The sequence below is a fragment of the Euprymna scolopes genome, chromosome 45 (assembly GCF_053919585.1).
Source record: "Euprymna scolopes isolate OS-2025 chromosome 45, ASM5391958v1, whole genome shotgun sequence".
Taxonomy (NCBI): Eukaryota; Metazoa; Mollusca; class Cephalopoda; order Sepiida; family Sepiolidae; genus Euprymna; species Euprymna scolopes.
The window spans coordinates 66,678,395-66,702,008 of record NC_136526.1 but is presented as its reverse complement, the minus strand read 5'-3'; the positions used below and the strand labels follow the sequence as shown (position 1 = coordinate 66,702,008).

General features: G+C 36.7%; 1 protein-coding gene and 1 pseudogene across 7 annotated transcripts in view; one reads left to right on the top strand and one right to left on the bottom strand.

Annotated features, from left to right (window-relative positions):
* The window catches only part of LOC145269867 (coronin-1C-like), a 251,675-nt gene that overhangs the window by 150,177 nt on the left and 77,884 nt on the right, over positions 1 to 23,614 (top strand). The gene's annotated exons all lie outside the window — the stretch shown is intronic.
* Positions 16,388 to 16,504, bottom strand: LOC145269999 (5S ribosomal RNA; annotated as a pseudogene).

The window sequence follows — 23,614 nt, the reverse complement described above, 5'->3', positions numbered from 1 at the left end:
GATTGGTATACACAAAGAGTGAAATATAATTGAAAAAACATTTTATCAAAATAAAGAAGCTTAAACTTTGCAAAAAGAAAATGTGAAAATAAAAATAAAGAATCCACGGAAAGAAAAAAAAAAGAACTAAATTTAACCTATCGCAAATTTAGCACTTGCATAAGCTGACTTTTAAAAAGTGTATAATTATGAAACAGAATTTAACTATATTAATATTGAATGAAGAAAAAAAAATCCTTAACTACGATTGTTAAATAGGAAGTGGGAATCATCAGCTGCCTATCCGATTTGGTCTTTAGCCGGTAAAAATAGCTGCTAAGGGGTCAAAGTGGAAAAAAATTGGAACCTGACAGACATGGGTCTACTTTAAGTGCTCTTGTACGCATGCGCAAATATTTATATGTTAAAGTCAGTTCATTTGTAACTATTTCTTATTCGTCTGATGATAGTTCAAACGGCAACTGATTCTAGCTTACGTCTTTTTTTTTTCAACTTTTGAAATCAATATAATAATCAGTAAAATTTTGATACAATATAATAATCAATAAATTAAAAAATACGAAATCTGCATCAGTTAAAATATCATATTTAAGTGTATTTTACAACCGGGCAATGCCGGGTGAGGTGAATGCTAGTATGAGAATAATTCCATGAGGCTTGCCTTTTTTCTGTTGTTCTTGGCCTATGGGCCGGGATCAAAGTGTAGTATCTGTTCCGGCAGATACTGCAAGCAAAGACCATACGTGGGGTTGCCCCATATATAAGACCTTGGTCAATGTAGGGGGAACCCTTCATACTAATTGTCACTATCCAGCTCCCCTACTCCCCGGGGAGTTGGTCCCCATTTCCCCTTCACTCCTCACATTAAAAATCGGCCTTATGCTTAATTTACTCGGTAGGGGAGCAAATAAATACCCTGTTGTTCTTGGCCTTCGGGCCAGGATCAAAGTGTAGTATCTGTTCTGGCAGATACTGCAAAGCTATGACTAGCACAGACCAGCTATGACTAGCAAAGACCATATGTGGGGGTAACCCCACATATCTGACCTTGGTCACTGAAGGGGCAACCCTTCATACCAACACTTTCTAATCCAGCTCCCACTTCCCTCCTCTTGGGAGCTGGATCCCCATTTCCCTCCCTCTCCCCCTATCTCCACATTAAAAACGGCCTCCTGCCTAATTTGCTCAGTGGGGAAGCAAATAAATAAAAAAAATAAATACCCTGTAGTTCTTGGCCTTCGGGCAGGATCAAAGTGTAGTATCTGTTCCGGCAGATACATCCTTTTGGTCAAGATCAAAGTGTAGTATCTGTTCCGGCAGATGCTGCACTTAAGATAATTTGTACCAGTCAATGGAGGGGAAACCCTCTATACTGGGACAATTATTATTTTTGGTAACCAGAGTGCCCCCTTTTTGTCTACTTTTAGGGGAGCTGGTTTTTACCTCACATTAAAAACGGCCTTGTGCCTAATTTGCTCAGTGGGGGAGCAAATAAATACCATCTGTTCCGGCAGATACTGCACTTAAGATAATTTGTACCAGTCAATAGAGGGGAAACCCTCTATACTGGGACAATTATTATTTTTGGTAACCAGAGTGACCCCTTTTAGGGGAGCTGGTTTTTACCTCACATTAAAAACGGCCTTGTGCCTAATTTGCTCAGTGGGGGAGCAAATAAATACCATCTGTTCCGGCAGATACTGCAAGCTATGACTAGCAAAGACCAGATGTGGGGGCAACCCCACATGCCTGACCTTTAACCAGCTCCCATTTCCCACCTCTCGGGAGCTGGTCCCCTTTTTCCCTTCCCCCTCCCTTCACTCCTCACATTAAAAATCGGCCTTGTGCCTAATTTGCTCGGTGGGGGAGCAAATAAATACCATCTGTTCTGCAGATGCAGCACTTGAGATAATTTGTACCAGGCAATGGAGGGGAAACCCTCTATACTGGGACAATTATTATTTTTGGTAACCAGAGTGCCCCTTTTTTTGCCTACTTTTAGGGGAGCTGGTTTTTACCCCACATTAAAAACGGCCTTGTGCCTAATTTGCTTTGGTGGGGAAGCAAATAAATACAATAAAGCAGACAACAATGTTGAAGATTAATGGAAATGCCTTTTATTTCTGGTTGAAAAAGAATTAAAAAAGAGTCAATCTTTATAAAAGGAATCCCAAACATTTCGGAGAACTAACAACATGCACCGTGCTAATGTGATCTCCAAATTCCACCTGCCTAGGCGGGAGAGCAAAAAAAAAACAAAAAAAAAAAAAACACCTTGCATGGGCGCTGCAAGAAATAGTTCAGCAAATTCCTGTATTCTTACACCAAAACCTGATTGGTAAACCTGCCTGTTTACACCACAAGAAAAAATATGTGACTCGTACGATTTTCTCATGATCTTAATTTTCAATAATTTTGTTAAAAAAAAAAAAAAAAATCAAAGAATATTCAATTTGTGTGCAAATTTGGCTGTCCCCCCCCCCTCATTCGAAATTTTTGTGCCATTTTTATCTGCATAATTTCTTCTGATCAAATCAGGTTCAATTCACCTCGTTCTTTCTGCCAACAATTTACCTCATTCTCACTGCCAATAATTTTTGACTCAATTTCTGATTGTAGACAATTTTCTTTAAAAAAAAAAAAAAAAAAAAAAAAAAAAGCAAAAAAAAAAAGCCGAATCGAAATACTTTTAGAATTTTGTCCAAAATGTCACAAGATAAAGTGCACTTATTGACACAAGACACACACAAAAAAAAAAAAAAAAAAAAAAAACAACAACAAAAAAACGTAATCTTAAGAGAATATCTTTTCCTAACGTATATCCATTTCATGACCAAAATGCCATTGAAAATTTAAGCTTCTCGATTCACTTTTGTGGAACGAGGGTAAGCACTATGTCTGCAGAGAGGTCTGTGTTCAACGTCCGAGCGAGGGAGGCCTGAGTCAGCCCAGTCTCTTGTGTCACAGAAACGCCGAGAGATTGGCTTTCCTGGGTCGTTCGCTTGAAGGAGACGCTCCTTGGGTCCCTGTGGTTGAGAACTCGTTTCCCAATCTCAAACCCAACCCTTCGGTAGAAGGTCGTCGTAGACCGAAGGGGGAGTCCAAGTTCTTCTCCGAATGCCGGACCGCTCTTAGAGCTTTGCCGGGGACCAGTGTCCTCGATCAGCCAAGGAAGGAACTGTATCGGGATTTAGTGGAGGGGACCGCGAAGGATCCACTTTGTAGGCGGATGGGATGGTCGATGAAGGTTGTCCGTTCTCAATGGTGTTGGGCGCCGGGACGGGAGATTCTGAATAACTCGGAATTCTCCCTGACTTGGCGACTGGTCCGAAATGCGCTGCCCCTCTTCGACGAACTTTTCCGGATAAAGAACATACCAGGCGCTTCTGTCCGTGCTGTGACGAACGCGAGCCCGAAACTATCGAGCACGCGTTTTTTAGTTGCAGCCGGATACAGCCCCTTTTAAAGTACGTCGAGGGGGTAACAGCTCGCATCGATGCCGAGTGTCTGCTCGATCTCGACGTAGGAACTTTTGTGTACAACATGGAGCCGCCGTTCCCCAGGGAGGAAAGTTTGGTTTTCCTGGCGATCCTAGCAGTAGCGCGCATGACCATCTGGATCACGCGCCTCAAGTTGGTCCGCGAAGGGACATCTGTTCCGGATCGGGATCTGATTGTTTACTTTAAACATTTGCTTAAAGTAAAGATCAGATGCGATTGGAAGAGGTTGCCTAGAGTGGAATTTGACAAGAGGTGGGTGCACAGCACTAGTTTGTGCATCCGTCGAGGAGCCAAGTTTCAATACGTGTTCCCTCCTTAGGCATGGCACGGGCGGTGCTGGGTCCTTCGGAACCCATCCCGCTTAGGTTAGCATAGTTCAGTAAAGTGACTCTTGACTGGTGGTACGAATGAGATCCTGTCCCTGATTTTATTTCTTTGGTATTAGAGAACCTCTGAGTCTGCCCAACCCCTCTGCTCCTCATATTTATTTGTCTGATGCCCCCGGTCACCCCCCTACTCAGAGGTCACCTTCCTACCCCCTCCATCCGTTGCTTTATTTTCTCCCACCTCTATTAAGGTCATCTCCCCAAACCCATTAGGGATGCCCTGCTTGTTTTCGGCTCCCCGGAAAACAGTGGGAAATCTAACCACATAGAATAGTACAGGGGGGTCTTACTAACAACACATTAGTAGTTTTTTCCCTTATTTTTTGGAAATGAACATTTTTATTAGTATAGTCCCACTCCACGAACATTTTATTCCAAATTAATTCAAAAAACTTTTTCTAATGAAATCGAACTTTATTTTCTCACACATGCATATACACAAAAAAAAAAAAAAAAAAAAAAAAAAAAAAATGCACACACAACACACAGATAAGTTTTTTACAAATTGTACATAAGTTATTTTTTACACTGAACGCTGGGGTATTAGTTAGATTAAGAGCCACAGAGTGATTGAGGTATTTTGGTAAATGTTGCCAGTCAAGAGTAAGACTTCAAAGTCCCTTCTGTTAGATAGTCATAAAGACCCTGTACCCTCCCCCTCCCAATTTCTTATAGGGCCTTGTGCCTAATTTTGTTGTGTTAATTTTTGTTTTTATGATTTGATATTGTAAATTCATTTTTTGACTTCAATAAAATAAATAAATAAGATCATTTAATCTTTTTTGCATTTTCACCCCAAACAGGGCACGGTGCTACTGATGTAGGAGGGGGTGGTTTACTACCAGGGACAAAACCCAAACTTATGAAAAATTCTTGATAAAATTATTTATAAAAAAAAATAGATGACTTAAGTGACATCAGCTATAATCGAAACCAAAACTTATGAAGAAATCTTGGTAAAATTATTTATGACAGGAAATGGAAGTACATAACAATTAAACGACCCGGATGTAAGCGTGACACAGAAAAAACACACGCTATCGTATTAATATATATAAGAGCATGATTACAAAATCCGAAGATCAGAAGAGAAATTGCAATTGTGTTTTCTTTTAGTTCCGCCATCTTTGAAAAATTCGAATTACTTTCTTTTTAAGTTGATGAGTTCATATTCTTCTGGTGAGTTAAAGGCGGAATAGATTAACAAATTGACAAAATAATTACATGAATGATTCAGACAGGTGCTTTCAAGTATTGTGCACTTCAACATTATTTAAAAAAAAATAATAATAATAATAAACGGTAAGATGGACAACATCTTAAAATTTGAAATGTAGACTTTTTTGTCATTTATTTTTTATATGCTCTGTAGTTACATCGAGCTTCATAAATGAAAGGATTGATGTAAATGAAGGTGATATATAATTGAATTTTCCCATAAATATAAACCCTGGTGCCTCTGTTCAGTCTTGAAAGACAAAGGATACCCCCTGTAAGGGCAGCTGCACGTGTAATTGTGAGGCAAGGGTTGTGCAATCCTCAACCACACCTCTCCTGAGTTGGCATTGCTTGAGTCCAATGACAAGGAGAAGTCCAGAACGACTAGAAACAATGCCGAGATAAGCGGGGGCACATAAGCACTGCTTATGTGCTCCCACTTATGTGAATATATTATTTATCGATCTTTTGTCTTCAATTTGTGATATATAAAACTTTGGTGAGTAAATTATTTACTTTTCAATAGACATTTCAAAATGGGCTGAGGGGCGTGAATTAAAAAAAAAACGTTTGTCTAAAATATTATATTCGATTTATTGGAAAGAGCATAAAATTTCACATTGACCCTGAAAATATCGTAAAAATAGAATCAATAGAAAAACTTTGATAAATTTTTAAAGATTAAAAAATTGAAAAATACTGAACTCGTAAAATTCAATTAATTTCATTACTGTTTTTTAAAAAATAAAAAAATATTTCTGTTACTTTTTATACAACTTTAATAGTTTATTTTGGAAGTATAGTCCATAAAGAAAATAAACAACCCACTTTTAAAAGAGAAATTACGAGTTTTTTTTTTTTTTTTATATATTTTATTCGCAGTTTCGTGTTAGGGGTGTCAAAAATTCCTACAAAAATTCTGATATACCTACATAAGCACCTGGAAGTCCCAAATGGTCACCCATTAACTACTGACCAGGTTCAACGTTGTTTAACTTCGGTGATCCAACTGGGTGGGGCCAGTGTGTCCACGTGATTACGCCATGCACATATGCCATATGAACATATATTCAATGTGTAATACTAAAAGTCACGTTGATACGAGAAATACACATACACACGTTTTTATCGATATAGAGATCAGAGGACGACCACGCACGCACAGGTAAATTAGCCGTGCCCCCCCCCCCGCGCCGTTCTAATCAAGTGGAAGCTATTGCGTATTTATATTTCTGACGAGCCAACGATTTTTATTTTTCTTCCCGTCCATTCTCCAAATTTTTTCCTCTTAACTCATCCGCTAAATACGTTCGTCCGAGTTAAGGGTGGTGGATGGTGGCGGAATCTGCAGGGTGGGTAGCAGAGACGCTTCCCTCATCTCATCCCGATTCTCAACTCTGTTGTCAGTTGCCGGCAGCCAGCCTGACGCGGCGGAGGCGCATGTGAAAAAAATGAAAAAAAAAAAAAAAAAAAAAAAAAAAAAAATATATATATATATATATATATTTTAAATGGAATGGTTAATTATTACTGACTTTCCCATTTGATCCCCTTAACTTATTAATATTAATTACGATGTATTATCTATTTATTATTTATCATTTATTAGTCTTAGTAGTAATAGTAATATTAGTATTAATATTAATTACTATTAGTATTAATATTATATAAGTATTATTAGTTGTAGTAGTAGTAGTATTAATTATAATTAGTATTCGTAGTATTATAGTAGTATAAAGTTTAATTCTAATGAGTCTAGTACTTTATAATTGTTTCCATAATAAAAGTATATATTAACATGCATGTTTGTGGGAGAGAACATGAATGCCTACTAGACGCTGTGTCCTCCAGTGTTTAAGGTTTCTCTGTACAAGGGTTTGTCAGGACAACCTGGCATGATGATACTCTTCCCTATAAATAGACCCTGACTAAATATTCAAAATCACATCATATTCTCAGCCCAAATAAGATCTCAGTATGGATAACACACAGTGGCTTATACGAGGAATGGTGCACCTTCTCCAAATGATGTTGCCGATAGTAACAGCACTAAACTGGATACTCCACCAGACCAAATGGATTCTTGTCCAGGAATCCAGTAAGACCAGGAGACGACAAGAAAGATATATGATAATATATTCAAATGGTCAATGGGGAGAGAAAAATTAATATTCTTAACTTCTTTACTAACTCAGTGTTTGAGAGGTCAAGGAGAACTTTAATGGAATATTCAAATACCTATGTATATCATATAGAGATCAAGTGTTAGCCCTAGGAAGGGACCCCTTGAGAACTTTAACAGAAGTAAAACGCAACAAAAAAAAATATATATATTTCTGTGGAAATATTTATGTATATGTGTATGTAATATATATAATAAAACATGTTAAAAAACACTTTGAAAAAGAGTTAAAAACATATTTAATTTTAAAAAGGAAACACTCCGTAGAGTTTCGAAGAAATACTTTCTTTCTCATCAGAAGATAGGATTTAGCAAAATGTGGGATCGGATTTTGCTTGCAAAAGTATTTGATGAAACTACAAGTAAGTCATAGATGTTTACTTGATAACAAAAAGTGAAGCAGAGGGAATAGGGTGAATAAAAAAGTGATTTCACGTGAATGGATGGTCAGGTGAAAGGTAAAGTATGCAATGACGGTAAAATCCAAAAATGTATATAGCCAATATATATATATATATATATATATATATATATATATATATATATATATATTGGATATATGCATTTTTGGAATCTGTGGAAATATTCTTTCTTCACTTACATTTCCTTATAATATATACTAATCCTTATTTAAGAAGCTCAATGTAATTACAGGGCATATAATGAATGAACGACAAAAGTCTATATCCCAAATTTCATGATGTTGACCATCTTACAATTTATTCCTTTAATTCAGTTGACATTTACGGTTCTTGACAGTATCTGTTTCGTAGCACAAAATCAATCACTTAATTATTATATCAATTAGTGAATCTATTTTACCCATAACTTATCAGAAGAAATAGCAAGATGGTGAGTCCAAGTGCTTCCACTGCATTTACTGGGCTTTGGTCTCTGGATCATAGTGATGGACCCAGGTTTCATCCTGTGTAATCAGTCTTTTGAAAAACTTTGACTCATCTTCTTGGCACATCTTCAAATTCATCCTCGAGCACTCAACGCGTTTTCGCTTCTGGAATGGTGTGAGCAACCTGGGAATCCATCTCACAGACACCTTATGCATATGCAAATGGTCATGAATGATAGTTTCCACAGACCCTGTACCAATCTTGATATCTTGATATCTTGGGCTATTTGGCGAATAGTAATGCGCCGATCTTCCAAAATGGCAACCCCAACTTGATAGACAGATGCCTTATCAATGGTAGAAGGGAGGAGGGCGACCAGGTCTGGGAGCTGTTTCCACAGACTTCCGGCCATGTTTGAATTCACGATGCCAGCGTTTTACAAGGTCATATGATGGGGCATTATAACCATAAGTTTCTTTCATTTCATCAAAAGTCTCCTGTGGTGTGTGTCCTTTCAAATACAAAAACCGGATCACTGCTCGACATTCAATAGGCTCCATTTCACACCTGACTCAGTTCAAACACCTGTAAAACAGAAACCACAATTAGTTCAGAGCCTTAATTTGCCACATAACCTGTAGAGATATAAATCATTGCACATGCAAAATTTCAGCTAAATCAGACAACTGGAATATATATTTGTTTATGTGGAAATATGTTTATTCAGTCATATTTCACCTTTTATTCATTACCAATCCGTTAATTTATGAAGCTCGATTTTACTACAGAGCATATAACAAATAAATGACAAAAGTCTGGTTTAAAGATTTCAAGATGTTTATCATCTTACCGTTTATTCTTTTAAGCTGGCAAGCACAAATCTTGAAAGCACCTGTTTCGTAGTACAAACTCATTCATTTAATTATGTCAATTTTTTAATTTATTTCGCCCATAACTCATCAGAAGAAACAGCACTTACCAATTTTAAAATAAAAGCATATATATATTTTGGAATATCTATACATGATATATAATAATAATAATGGTAATAATGATAATAATAATAAAAAAAAAAAAAAAAAAAAAATTCCACAACAACCAGGACGCCCATATACCATAAAATGTGTTTTATTATGTTTCATAAGCATTCGGACAAGCTTCAACTGTATTTCACTAAAAAAAATATTCCTATATATACATACTAGCGGGGGTACCCGGCGTTGTCCGAGTGTTTGTTTCCGGGACGGGGGGGGGGAGTTTTAAAAAATGTTATGGTAGGTAAGTAGGAAGGATCAAACCCGGAGTCATGAGTAAAAGTAGGAAAATAAAGTGTGAAAAAAAAAAAAAAAAAAAATATCTGCAATGTTAACAGTTCGGCCACCAAGAAAAGTCCATTCCAGTTGTTTAGGAGAAAAAAAAAAAAAAAAAAAAAAAAAACGACTACGGTAGGTCGGCGCGAACGTGAAAATATAATGTGAATTGTCCAGAACGCTAACCACTATGCCACAGAGCACTGCAGCTTAGTTTAGTGATTTTAAATAACTTCACATGAAAGAACTACGAAGCCAAACCGGTGTTCTCTTCTCAACTGTTCCTTGTGAACGATCCCCAAACGGTGTTAAGTGGTGGCAGGGGGAGGAGGAATTTATTAGAGAGAAAATATTTTACCACTTCCATTGATCTTAACCGATTTTGGCCGTGACTTCTCAGCAGAAAAAGTATAGAAATCTAAGATTATCAAGGAATTTGAGAAATAATAAGCCTATAACACATCTCAGATATTGTTCTGCCGTTTGTGCATATTATATTTGCATGAAATATCTTGATTTTTAATCCTATTAATGTCAAAATCCGACGGGAAAAAATGAGTTCATTTTATTTATATACATATATTTGTGTTGATTTTTTTTTTTTTTTTTTTTTTTTTGTTAACGATAATTAAGTTCGGTATGAATTGTTTCCTCCGAGGTAATTTATTTTTACTTATAAAACAGTTATCTATGGACACGTGTTTCGTTTATGGTTGAAGGTCACCATTCGCCCATTTATCGAGTATTGTTGTCACATTTGGGCTTGTGCATCTGCTACTAGTTTCTTACTCCTGGACAGGGTTCAAAAGAGAGTCGCCAACCTGATAGGTCCCCAACTGTCATCTAAGCTTCATCCTCTGTCCCATCGATGAAATATTGCATCCCTCAGCCTGTTCTACAAGTATTTTAATGGTGGATGCTCTGACGGACTACAAGCCCTTGTGCATCCTCGACGTAAATACGCCTGCCAAGCCCGACAAGCAGCAAAATCCCACCCTACACAGTAGAGATCCCTAGATGTAAGAAAGCCTTTTACTCTAATAGTTTCTTCCCCCAGAACTGCTAGACTTTGGAATTCCCTATCCAGGCTCCTGCTTCCCTGACCGTACTGACATGCAGAAGTTCAAGTATAAGATGAACAGACAATTTATTGCTCAACTCCCTAGATAGTGTCCCTGCAATTTATATTCCAGATAGTAGCCCCCCCCCTTACATCAAAGTGGCACTGTTACTTGTTTAGAGTTAAAAATGAAATTAAAAACAAAAAAAAATGAAATAATTAGATATGCTTTCAAACTTTACATAGTATCCCTGCAATTTATATTCCAGATAGTAGCCCCCCCCCCTTACATCAAAGTGGCACTGTTACTTGTTTAGAGTTAAAAATGAAATTAAAAACAAGAAAAAATGAAATAATTAGATATGCTTTCAAACTTTACATAGTATCCCTGCAATTTATATTCCAGATAGTAGCCCCCCCCCCTTACATCAAAGTGGCACTGTTACTTGTTTAGAGTTAAAAATGAAATTAAAAACAAAAAAAAAATGAAATAATTAGATATGCTTTCAAACTTTACATAGTATCCCTGCAATTTATATTCCAGATAGTAGCCCCCCCCCCTTACATCAAAGTGGCACTGTTACTTGTTTAGAGTTAAAAATGAAATTAAAAACAAAAAAAAAATGAAATAATTAGATATGCTTTCAAACTTTACATAGTATCCCTGCAATTTATATTCCAGATAGTAGTCCCCCCCCCCCCTTACATCAAAGTGGCACTGTTACTTGTTTGGAGTTAAAAATGAAATTAAAAACAAAAAAAAAAATGAAATAGATATGCTTTCAAACTTTGGAACACACAATTTATTACTCATTATCAAAGTGATGAGATAGTCATTGAGCTGCCGATCTAGTAATACAAATTACGTTGTCAAAACTCGTTTTGTTCAGTCCTTGACCTTAAGGTGAGATAATATTAAGCAAGTCTGCATCATGGCGGCTTTCGACATCGACTTGCAATTATCTCCTAATCTATCGATGTCAGTCCGTCCATATCTTCTTAACGTATTGTTTTAACTGTTAAGTCATCCTGGGTGTCAAAGTCGACTTCTCTTTCAAGGTAACACCTATTCTCGATAACTGTCACACAATGTGTATGCGCTATATATAAAGGGCACTTGTGTGTGTGAGTTTCCTATGGACTCAAAAACGGCTGATCTGATTTTTTTTTATTTCACACTTATGTGTTTGGCAGTATACGGTTTTTTTGATTGAGAGCCATTTTTTTGGTTTCAGAAGAAAAATCCGTTCCAAGCACAATGGCAGTTGTCAGAGAAGCTTTGAATTGTAAAATCCAAGACGAAGACAAAGAATAGTTTTTTTTTTCCGTTGGGTTGTCAATCTGTACAAGTGTCGGATAGTAAGTCTGCAGACGGAAAGCAAATTCCTTCTCGTGTTGAACACGAATAAAAAAAATCGTGTGGGTATTATAAAAATATCCAGCATGTTTTATTGAGTGATTCTAGTTTCTGATTGGTTGAGAGCAGAGCGTGGCTCCATTTGATTGGTCAAGTCCTACCGGCAGTATCTATAAATAGAACCTTCTAATCTTGGAGAATCATACCCCAGTCATAATAGCAAAAATACTGCAACAGGTTTCGCATCAAATTGTCGTTGATAAGTATAGAAAATTGATGATAAAAAAATAACAGTCCGATTTTGATCAAAGTTAACACCCTTATACAACCTAACATCACAAGTGCATTTACAATTTACAAAGTTTTATTACCGCACAAGCAGAAAGGCCCTGGCATATAAAATCAACGGAAGGTTCTTTGATAAGACAGGGGCGCGTTTGAAATGAATGTTACTGTTTAAAGCACAATTAAACCATGATTTTAAACTTGAATTAAAGTCATTACATAAAATAATTTTATAAAATCGACAGACCGACTTATGTAACCAATAATGTTTATATGATAAACATATATATATATATCTCAGAAAAAATATATCAGAAATATATATATATATAGATATAGATAGATAGATATCAGAAAAAAATATATATCAGAAATGTATATATATATATATATATATATATATATATATATATATATATATATATATATATAATCCTTCAGGGAGACTAGCCGCCCTCCTCACCAAACAAGTCTCCCTGAAGGATTAAAAACAAGACCTTCCAAAGGGCGAATGAACTCTTTTTCTGGGTCAACGGCCAACTAGCACCGTGTATATTTGTGTATGTGTATTGGGGTGGAGAGGGCTCCCGTAAGCCGTGGTAAAGGCAACCTTTCTAGGAGAAGCAAATCTCTGATTTAAAAAACCATAAAGTGGGAGACCAGTACCCGCATTAAGCTGGTCTGCAGTTTAATTTGTTGCTGGCTATCTTGCTCTTGCTTGTTCTCAACATTTTGAACCGAGAGAGAGACTTAGCTGTCGTACAAAGCTAAGACTCTGTAACATCATCTTTGTATAGATACTCCCTCAGGCATTTGGGCTCATGGATTTTAAATGTCTGAGGGAGTGGCACTCGTCTGACAAGACATTGCAATCATCATATATATATCTCAGAAAAAATGAGAAATGTATATATATAGATATATCTCAGAAAAAATATCAGAAATAGATTATCTATCTATCTATCTATCATATATATATATATATATATATATATCAGAAAAAAATATATATACGCCTTACAATAGGAAAATGCAAGCATGAAAAGTAATATGGTTAAGATTAAACTTAAAAAAGTAAAAGGACTAGTTATTAAAACTGGAAAAGATAAAAAGATATTCTAGTAAAAAATGTAATAAATTTATAACTTAAAATATTACAGCATTAAGAATTGATTACATAATGTTATAAATGAAAAAAAAATCTTAACGCTGCAATATTTTAAGTTATAAATTTATATTTTTTACTAAAATATCTTGTCCTTTTCTTTTCCAGTTTTAACAACTAGTCCTTTACATTTGTATGTTTAAACTTAACCATATTATTTTTCATGCTCGCATTTTTCTATTGTAATCCATGATTTTTCCAGGCTTCCAGTAAATTCACTTGTTCTTTGTTTAATTTCAGTCTTATTTCTTTGCCCCCATAAACATAACGTACACATATGTAATAACAATGTACGACACTCGTCTGCTTTCAATACCCCCTCCCCCAATTATCTCCCTTTCATTCTCTCTGTTTCATTTGTTACTTCTCTTTCGTGAGAGCGGTGAATTTGTAGCAACAGTAGTCGCTGAAGTGACTAGAGTTGCTATGGAAACCAGTCATAAAAAACGTCACTCACCTCCTTACGAATGTTTACGATTTTGAACACCAATAAATTTTTACGATTTTGAACACCAATAAATTCGTCATAACTTTTGTTTTACTGAACGAAAATTGAAAAACTTTTTGTTACAATATAGCTGAGAAGGTGATCTATATATAAACTGTCATAATTGCTTGAAATTTGGTCGAAAAATGAGTGAGCGGTGAAGCTTTAAAGCAGTTCTAAATGATTAAAACTGCCACTTGACCATATATTCAAACATGGTAATGTTTGCATTGATGATCTTTTAAACGCATTTCACCTGAAAATATTACCTACTTATTATGTCGGGTTAAAATTAGCAAAAATGATCCAGTAGAAAAATAATTTATCGAGTTTTATCGCATGTTTTAATGTGGAAGAGTTATGCCGCCAAATCAGTATGACAAACAAGGGAGATAACCCTTTGATTTAAATTAAAAATCCGCCATTTTTAAACCAACGCATTTCGTAACGTAATTGTGGCTGATTTTTTTTTAATTTTTTTATTTTTTATTTTAAAAAGGCATCTAGCACATCATCTACTGGAGGATCATTTTTCATGATTTTTGGAATTCATACTAAATTTGGCATGACGTCTACGTATGTAATGTTTTCACCTGAAATGTGTTAGTTTAAAAGGTTACTTGTGTAAACAAGCAAAAAAAAAAAAAAAAAAATCAAAGAAGAGCACGTAACAACCATCTTTTTCGTATGGAAAAAAAAAGAAAGAAAAAAAATTCTTCCCCCCCCCCCCCGGTATACCTCCATTTCTAATTCAGTCTCTATACCATTTGGCTCAGAATCAGGTTTGAAAAGCAAACGATGTAATTTCACTGGGGAAGGGGGGATCCAATCACAAAGTCGGAATGCATTGTAAATTTAATGTATAAAATTCACCATGTCTGTCCCCCATTTTTTTTATTTATTTTTTTATTGAAAATCTATCTGCCGGCAAGGTCATAGAGCGGCGTGAGGCAGGTCAAATGATTTTTTTTTTTTTGTGTGTGAATCCTTTATATATATATATATATATATATATATATATATATATATATATATATATATATATATATATATAAACACACACACACACACACACACAGGTTATCGGCACTTCTACACTATTGGGACGAAATTTTGGAAATCGTAAAACTGAATTTCACATGAAAACAATGGCATCTACGTATTCCTCATATTTTCAAAATGATTACATCCAAAAATTACGAAAATCGATAAGGTAGAAAATTATTTATTAAAGAAAATAAAAAATAGAATTTGATGAAAACGATCGTAAGACACAGGAGAGTTCAAAAGGGAGGTAATTTTCCGTTTTGAGTTAAATAAGATGGCTGCAATTTTTTACCTGCTAACACGATTAAAGTTTTTTTTTTTTTTTAATTCAGTAATATTTAGGTAATTTCAACTGCATAATTTTGAAGTTTGTAACTTATTAGAATTGCCAAAAACATGAAGTTGAAACGATTGTTTTTTTTATCTGAAAACTCCATTTATTGACTACAAAATCTCGTCCCAATTCTGTAGAAGCACTAAGTTATCTTCTGTGTCTATCTGTGAGGAATGGTCTCTACCAAACTCCTCTCTCAATTTGTGGTGTACAGACTTGAAGCTTGATATATAAGAAATTTTGGCCTGTGGAACAAATTTGACCTGACATTTCTTAATTTTTGAGATAAGGATTTGTTATGTGTATTATTTAGATTCGTCGGACTATTGTTCTCATCTTGTGATTTTCACGACGTTTTGGTTGATTCAGTTGTATCTTGTCGAACTCAGGACTGTATCTATCTAACTCTGGAATCTGGACGGAATTTCAAACAGAACTTTTTATTTACTCGTAGCTCAGTGGTTAGAGTACTTGGAAAAATGAATAATTGTAAAATGAGATTCTCCTGAAGGTTGAAGGTTCAATCCTCAGTGTGGGCGACAGAAAAATACAATTGCGAATTACTTAGGACTTCTATCCAATCATGGCTGACGGAACAAGAGCATGCTATTCTCGTGAAATAAATAAAGCGTTTCGTTTGAAATTTTATCCAGATTCCTGAGTTCGACAAGATACACTAGACGAAAATCAGAGGTTACATCGACTGAAACATTGTGCAAATACTTAAGATGAGACCAGTAGTCTGAAGATTCTAAATAGTACAAAATTTGATTTGGTCTTTAGCCGGTAAAAATAGCTGCTATGGAGTCGAAATTGTAAAATATTGGAACTTTGCAGAAGTAAGTCAACTTAAAGTGCTCTTCTACGCATGTGCAAGCATATATTTATACATTACAGTTGGTTCATTTTTAACTATTTCTTATGCGGCTGATGATAGCTCAAACAGTAGCAACTAAGGCCAGAGCGCTAAATGTTTTGGTTTTGATTCTAGCTGATGGCATCCAAGTCATATATATATATATGGGGGGGGGCTCCTTCAGTCTTTGCCAGACTATGGATACCCACGAAGGGGTGCCTGCACGTGAAATTGTGGCAGGAGGTGCGCAATCCCCAACCGCACCTCTCCTGAGACGACATTGTTAAATACCAGTGGCAAGTGAAGTGTACGTACAAGACAACTAGAAACAAATGCCGAGATAAGCGGAGAGCACATACAGCGCCTAGAATTCCCAAATGGTCACCCATCTGATACTAACCAGGCTTAACGGTGCTTAACTTCGGTGATCTGACGAGAACCGGTGTGTCAACGCGATTAGGCCATATATAACTTTTGAAATCCCTACTATATATTGGGTACAATATAATAATCAATAGAGAATTAGCTCTATAATAATAAACACGAAATATGTATAAATTAAAATATGTAAGTGTATTTTTATGGCTGGGTAACACCAGCTGGCTTGCTAGTTTAAACAAATGATTCGGTTGAGGTATCCCGTCTACATATTATTGTTAACTGATCTGCATGGCTCGGATTAACATCTAGTCATTGTATAAATTCGGGTAGATGTAGACGGACGGTGTGTGGGGTGGGGGTGCACGGATTAATCCTAACTCCCCTTACTATCCCCTCCCCCTCTCCCGGTGTCTCGTTCAGCAAAGTCATATGTTGTGGCTTTTTAACAAGTTGAGAAGACCCAACTGTTTATAGTCCCCCAAGAAAAAAGTTGATTGTTCAAATGTCTTGTGTTGTCTCGCAAGAATGCGAAGGTTATTCCTAGTTCTACCTATCCGACGTTGCCCGGACGCATTTTTACTTTCATTCTTTTTTGGGTTTTTTCATTCTTTTTGTTTTTTTCATTCTTTTTGTTTTTTTCATTCCTTTTGTGTTTTTTTTCATTCCTTTTGTGTTTTTTTTCATTCCTTTTGGTTTTTTTTTCATTCTTTTTTTTTTCATTCTTTGTTTTTTCGTTCTTTGTGTTTTTGCGTTCTTTTAACTTAAAATTCAATCGATTATGTAAAAATAATTGCATAAAATCGACAGTAGGTTCTTTGATAAGACAGAGGCACGGTCGAAATGAAGGATTCTGTTTAGAGCACAGTTGAACCATGATACTTGACCTTTGCATTTTAAACTTCAATTCAAGACATTATACAAAAGTAATTGCATAAAATCGACAGTAGATTCTCTACAGTGCAATGTAGACTACAACGTATTGTGGGATAAGTCACTGCGGGTAGGCAGGTAAAGCTTCCTCCCGGTACATAGAATCGATTTGATTAAATATGATAGATTTCAATGAAAGTAAAAGTATGGGAACGTGGAACATTTGTTGATCCTCATTCAATCCTGGACAACGCAGAGTCTCCCTACTAGTTTTATAACACTTGTTTTTTTTTTAATTTTTCAAATGAAATAATATTTTCAAACTCTGACTTATATGCCATACTTGGATGGCATTAGGAAAATCATTAAGTCATCCGTAACTTTAAATTTTGGATTTTCATGAATAAAGGCTTAGAAAATGTCAGTGTTTACGCGCTGAGCTATGACCGAAAAAGTCGAATTTGGCTTTTGTGCAACGTGGTGATCTGCTACCTTCTGCGCCATTATTGGTGTTTCTTGCTCGAATGTAGGCTGTCGTTAGGAGTGTGATGTGTAAAGGCATGCAGAGGAGATCGGTACGCTTACTCTAGCAGCTTCCCATCACAGCCATCACTCTGCAGACACATCGTTTCTTCATCACTTCCTGCAATTTTTTTCCCCTCTTCCTCACTCGTCAGAGGTGGAATGTGGAAATGCCGTCGTTATTCTTCAAAGATTCTCATTCACTTCCTACAAGCTGCCTCCTTGTGGCGACACTTTGTTGCCCGTTCACAGTGCGCAACTTTTACTCCTCTCCCCATCGCCATCATTGGGCCAACATAAGGGGGGGGGGTAGACAATCTTACCTCTCAAGAAAGGTAATCTACCTGAACCAAAAGAAAATCTCAAAATCCTGGCCGATTACTACGACTGTCTGTTATATTGATGAAGTACGCTACACTTAATTGTTGTCAAAAGATATTTTTTCTTTCAGTATGAAATAATCCTAAAGTCGGTTTATAGGCCATAATAACCCCCCCCCCCTCCCCCACACACACTGAAGGATTTTTTTGTTTATAAGAAATATAATGACCTGGTTGTGGAAAAATCTCCACCCGGGACCCTGCTTCCCTAACTGTACTAACTGTTCAAAAAAAAAAAAAAAGAATTGAGATATTCAACCATGATACTTGACCATAGCATTGCCAAGGTCGCTGGAAAAATGGTAGGATCCTTCTACCGCTCCAGAAGATATCTCACTGCTGATGCAATTCTCTAACTATATAAAAGCCAAGTACGTCCAAGGATGGAGTAATGTTGCCATATCTAGGCAGGAGCTGCTAAAAACAGCCTATCCTACCTTGACAGAGTACAAAATAGACTTCGTGGCTTAGAGGAGGATGCCCTTTTCTTCTCCCTGCAACCTCTCTCCCACAGAAGAGACGTTGCGAGCCTATCCTTGTTTTATTGTTATTTCCATGGCAGGTGCTCGTCTGAACTCCAATCTCTGGTACCCCCTTGCTAATCTGTCACGATAAACCCCCGTCTATCTGAAACCACTGTCAAAAATTTTCCCCACTCTTTATCTTTGCCAAAACCAAAACGTAGATTCCATGAATAAAGCTTCTTTCTTGGAACTGCACGCCTGTGGAACTTTGTCTGTTCACCTGACTACAACTTAGATGTCTTCAAGTCCAACATAAACAAATTTCTGATGAACCGCTCCCTTAAGACATTTTATCAAATCTCCGTTACTAACGATTACTACGATACTATCCCATTGATTACTGTACACGCAATAACCGTTATCCCCAAGTGGCTTCCAGCCCTTGATAAGTGGTGACCCCCATGTCAAAAAAAAAAAAAAGGAAAAAAAAAGCCAGTCAACATCTGAAAAATGAAACGAACACAAATATGTTCAGATGAGATATCTAATAAGTTCATGTTTCCACGCATGTTCAATAAAATAAAGTTAGTACAAGCGTGCGAATAGAGTGTTTTTAGGTTATTTGGAAGAGCGTCGCGGAGAATCTGTGCAGGGCTAAATGTGCAGTTCTGAAGTTTCGATATTGGAGGATCGCTTTTAATAGCAGCGTTAGTGTTGAGGATGGCCACACACGGTAACTGGGTGCCTTGCGGCCCAAGGCTAAACCTGTAGGAGATCTCGGAGTAGTAGGGGACCCCAGAGGTAGTACGTTATGGCCCACCGATGTATGGACATGTCCTGGCACATTACCAGCCCCTACCCCACTGTCTTGTGGGTGCCCTTGGTTGGGCGAAGAGTAGGGAAATCAACCCCAAAATCAAACACCACTGCCTTGTGGGCCTTATCACAGCAAAAGGCTAAGAGATGGGAACTCTGACTTCAAATCCTACTGCTGCCTTGAAGTTTTCTTTAAAAGACTATGGAACCTCATCCAGAAAGAAAAGGCGTAATAGCGGACACGATAGGGCAACTGTCTATTTCACTGAGATTACTTTCGGCCAGAAGCTGTAGCCTCCTTTGCTGCCAGCCGTCGTGGGTTCGCCCCACTGGACATGAGCATTGGAGGTTCAGAGGGCGTTTATCTGATGTGCAACAGGCACTACACCTAAACTGCGCAAGCAAATTAGTTGCCGAGGTGTAAAGTCCTGTACCGGAGGATAAAGCACTAAGGCTCCGACTAGTCATCGTCAAAGCCAGTCAACATCTAAAAAAAAAGGAAACAAACACGAATACGTTCAGATGAATAGCTTCACACTGACACGCAGAAATTCAAGTGTGATGTAAACAGACATCTTGCTGCCCAACTCCCTAAATAGTATCCCTGCAAATCTGGTCCCAAATAGTAAACCCTGCTTGAATAAGTGGTCCTGTGCCTTGTTTGGGGTTAAATGTCAATAAAAAAATATTGTTGGATCATTCTATCGCTCCAGAAGGCATCTCACTCCTGACACAATTCTTTTTTGACTTGACATTTGGTGGCATTCACCCAGGATGGGTTGAGCCAACGCGTCAAGTCTATACTCCTATGAAATCACCCCCCCCCCCAACAAAAGTGGACCTCTGAATTCACCCTGGTCCATTTGTCTGTTCATCTGTCTACACTTTTCTAAATAACTACGCCTTGGAATTTTTTAAAATTTTGCACAAACATTAAACATGATATGAGTAAAAAAAAAAGTAACAGAACGGATTTTCTGGGAAAACTTCGGTTTGTTTCCCCCCCCCCCTCCCCCAAAGGTGCCTTTTCAGGTCAAAATGGCTAAAATTGACTTTCTGAAAAGTTGAAACTAGCTGATTTATATATAATTTTGTTTGTCTATACTTCGCAATAACTCTTGGATGTGCGCTCTTTAGGGCTAATAAAAACCCTTCCCCATTGAGAAAACCCTTTTAGTTGACCTTTTCATTTTTTTCACTGAATATTTAAGTTCACACAAAAATCCTTAATCAAGGAAGGAAATAACCTCAGCATTGTAGAGAAAGCAGAAGAGGCAACATTGAAGCAAATGGAGGCAATACAAAACAGATTCTCAAGGAAAAAATCAGAAGATGCAATAAAGGCTGGGAGAGAGGATTATAAAAACTGTTATTTTGGGAGAAAAGGCCATTACATAAGTGAATACCCAGCAAAAGGAAAAACCTGTGGGAAGTGCTGGAGGACAGGATATCTGCAGTCGCTTGCCGCACAAAAGACTCCACTTGTAAACAAGACAGGCCTGCAAGTTCAACAAAAAACCCAAGAAATAGAAATGTCCACAATATAACAATGCACACAGCGATGAGGAAGACGACCACTCACCAACAGAGACATACTTCTATACCATATCAGGTCTCAAAATAGCAACATCTCATACCCCAGCAGACGCTAGAGAGGTGTTAGAATAAACTGCTTTGACTCTTCCGGAAATAAAAGTTCGTAGTTATTCCCCTTGGCCGGAATTAAGGATTCCGCCATATTGATTTCTCGAAAACATGTGTACTTTTAAGTTGATAAGACCTTTACGAAAGGCATTCCTGTTTATTATAATTTCAAGAGTCATATGCAGAATTGAGAGTAGAGAACAAAAGATAAATGCGAAGGTGGACACAGGTGCAGTAAGCAACCTCATCCAGTGGGAATATTGCAAACAACTCAAGCATGTACACCTTCAAGACACTCCAATGCGACTATTCGTCTTTGGTGGCGTCCCAATCGATCAAGTGGGTATATGTCACCTGGGAATCAGATATGGCGATAAATTTGCAAGCGCCAACTTCCATATGGTAAAAAGCAATAGACCCACACTACTTGGCCTCCAGACCTCTAGGATTAATAATAATAAAAACACTCCATTTTTGGGACTATTTTACCATATTTGTTTAAAATTTTCTGTGTATGTCTATTTAGCAGTTTTGCATGGTGCTGAACTCAAATTCAAATATGTTAAGGCCTTTACGACTTCTGGGGCTAAATGGGGGTGTGTGCAAATGATGGACTTAGTCATTTCTTTTTTTTTTTTGCATTGTGCAGAACTCAAATTTACATATGTTAAGGCCTAAAACTATACCGTTTGTTCATTTTAACCACGATTTGACATCCCCCTGGGGACTTTTGGGGCTCAATGGGAGGGAGGGCCAAATACTGAAGTCTTTTTTTTATGTCTCGTTCACTATGCACTCACGGGGGACCATGCACGCTTCACTTGTTTCTATTTATTTAAAAAGAAAATATAACTTTGTTATATATGGGTCGTGGAATTGCATTCATCTGCAAAAGATCTAGCTAATTTGCATCTTCTTTTAAACATTCATTTTAATTCCATATTAATTTTTTTTTGTTTTCTTATGGGATGATCATCTTTAGTAAACTATTACGTGTAATTATATTCATGCAGATATTCTACATGATTTATACTTGCATAATATTTGCGTAAAAAGTTTATAGTTAACACAAAACTTTTTCTATGTATATATATTTATGTATGCATATATATGTTTGTTTAAAAACTTTTGCCTACCAAACTCTTCCCAGAGTTTTTGGTCTGCAGACATGAAACTTAATATATAGGGTACTTGAACTCATTCCAAACTTTATATTTGTGTTTTAGCCGGGGAAAATCGGTGCAAAAATGTGAAAATGAAAAAAATTGAATTCGCTAGGTGAAAAGCGAACAACGGCATTACGAATATGCATGCGTAACGTAATAGCTATTGGTTCATGTTTTAATTTTTATTCATGAAGCAAACATGTCTTCATAGCTCAGGAATTAACATCAAAGGAAAAAGTAAATGTTTTGGTTTCGATTCTTGATGGTGGCGCACGAGGTAATTTTTTTTTTTTTTTCTTTTTTTTTTTTTTAAAACTTTTTAAATCATTACTATGTATTGGGTCTAATATAATCTCTCTCTCTCTCTCTCTCTCTCTATATATATATATATATATATATATAATATATATATATATATATATATATAAGCGAAAATGTGTGTATGTATGTTCGCTTTTTGTGTATGTCCGCTAAAGGCTTTTTACAGGGGGGGGGGTCGCTCATTCTTAAAACCTTTTATATGTTGTCTAAATGATAATATCTACGAGTTAACAACGGAGGTCGCCTGTCAATTCTCTTCTTACTTAAATAAATTCAAACGTCTTTCAGTAACTCATTCTTGCTGGCCGAGCGGTTAATGTGTCATGTTTTTTTTTTTTTTTTTTTCACATTTTATTTTCCAATTTCGCCTCAGGGCTTCGGGTTCGATCCTACCTACTTACCAAAACTTTTTTTAACCCCCCCCCCCCGTGTTTCCTTTTGATTTGAGAGCACACACACCTCGAAACACCCGGGCAACGCCGGGTACCCCTGCTAGTATAATAATAGATACAAAATTTGCGTTAATCAAAATATTTTATTGAAGCGTATTTTATGACTGGGCAATGCCGGGCGGCCTGCTAGTATGTCATAAAGAATAAAATGAAAAGATACAAGTTCCAGTAAAGTCTTTAGTTTAAGAAAACTATGGTAACTGTTTACAAATCCAACAATGTAAGCATTTGTGGATCATCAAGTCATAGTGCAATTCTCGTAAATCCAGAAAGTATTTGTACAGTAACCCAAATCCTTAGAATACCAACATAATCCTGTGAATGGATGTGAAAATAAAGATCCAGGTAAGAATTTTCGAAAAATGGGAATTCCAATCCCGTCAAGGTAAAGATTTATATTGGGATGTAAAAATTGCTGCATTGGAAAAGAAGCATATATCAGACCACTTCCAAAAAAAGGATTAGTAAAAAATAATTCCATATTTAAGCATATTTTATGACCGGGCAATGCCGGGCGGCCTGCTAGTATGTCATAAAGCGGAATACTCGGTAAGAGCTGCTTA